General features: G+C 42.7%; 1 long non-coding RNA gene across 1 annotated transcript in view; it reads right to left on the bottom strand.

The window, feature by feature from the left end:
• Window positions 1-347: 347 nt before the first annotated feature.
• LOC109525790 (uncharacterized) overlaps window positions 348-1,453 on the bottom strand; it is a 1,963-nt gene continuing 857 nt past the window's right edge. Inside the window, exon 3 of the long non-coding RNA XR_002170208.1 lies at window positions 348-393. This is a non-coding gene — a long non-coding RNA (uncharacterized LOC109525790). The remainder of the gene's footprint in view (window positions 394-1,453) is intronic.

Genomic DNA, 1,453 nt, shown 5'->3' with positions numbered 1-1,453 from the left:
AGACCTGCAGGCAACACTTTTTGCTCTTCTTCCTGTTATTCGCAAGGTGCTGAAGTCAAACTTTGGGCCAGCCTGAAAAGTAGGAGACATTTACACTCGTTCAATGCACCATCATGACAACTTTTTTTTTCTCCCCCAGGTAGCAGTAAACATGATCGGCTTCCTGCTCTCGAAAGACCCAACACACAGAGTCTATCTCCCTGGTAAGTTTCATGCCCAACACATCTTTGTCTGCACAAGAAATTGACTTGCGTGAAACTCACAGATGTCTTTCCTCTCAGGTCAACACACCTGTCCCACGTTCTTCTCAAGAGCTGACCACTTCGCCGCCCAGCAACAAGCAGATTGCCATCCAACTGGCAACTTTTTCCTCTGCTTTTGTGATTGTCTAATCTGCAAAAGAAATAAAGATTGATTACAAAGAACACTTCAACTCAACTTCATTTTTAAACACATCACCACAATCTAACTTTTAAAAAAAATAAAACAAAATTATTTTCAGTTTTTTCCTAAACTTTTTTTCTGAATTTTTTTTCCAAATTTTATTTCTGAATTTTTTTTTCCTGGATTTTTTTTTCCAGGCAGAAAAATCCAGGAAAGTGGGTGTGGCCTGGCTGGAATGATGGCTGATGATTCGCTGATAGCTGTGAAAGTGGGTGGAGCATGACGATAACATGCTGTGATTGGTGGAAAGGGGGTATGCAAATTAGGCGTTCTCTGATTGGTGGGCTCTTTAGGGCGTGATTATGCAAATTCAGAGCAATCTGATTGGTCAGAACATGGTTATGCAAATTATGGTTATGCAAATGAGGGGCCTCGCCGCGATTGGTGGATGTCAAATTGGGTGTGGTTTGGGGCGAGCATTGCTCAAGTCCCACTTGAGTCTTGAGCTCAGACTTGCACTTTGGTCACATTAGACTGTCTTTTCACTGTTCCTGTTGGTTTCACATGACCCAAAAACTCGATTCCTGGAGTTTCAAGTCATGTGGAGACCAACGGGAACAGTGAAAAGACTGTCTGATGTGACTGAAGCGTAAGTCTGAGCTCAAGACTACAGTCTTTGAAAAGGCTTCGAGTGAGTTGAGGATGGATTTGGTCATGATAGGCAAAGACTCGAATTCAAGTTGAACAATTGATTGGACAGAAAAGCGAACATGACGTTGTAAAAGCATTTGACCAGTCAATCTTTGTGTGGGCCAGTTCAAGTTGCACGCACACAAACACTGACGACAGGCCTGAGATGGGAGCATGTGCTTGACCAGCTCATGCGTGATGTCACTGACATCTCATGTCACACCAAGGGGGACATGAGCACGTCCGACTTCTCTCACTGAGACAAAAACTAACTGCCGTGTACTCCACAACAACATGATCACACTCTTCTGGTCAAGTTTTTAAATGACATTGAAGTAGGCCAAATTAGTCATATGTATGTGTGTGTGTGTTATATATA

The sequence above is a fragment of the Hippocampus comes genome, unplaced genomic scaffold, assembly GCF_001891065.2.
Source record: "Hippocampus comes isolate QL1 unplaced genomic scaffold, H_comes_QL1_v1.1 scaffold261, whole genome shotgun sequence".
In the NCBI taxonomy this organism is placed as follows: domain Eukaryota; kingdom Metazoa; phylum Chordata; class Actinopteri; order Syngnathiformes; family Syngnathidae; genus Hippocampus; species Hippocampus comes.
This window is presented reverse-complemented; position numbering and strand designations above follow the sequence as displayed.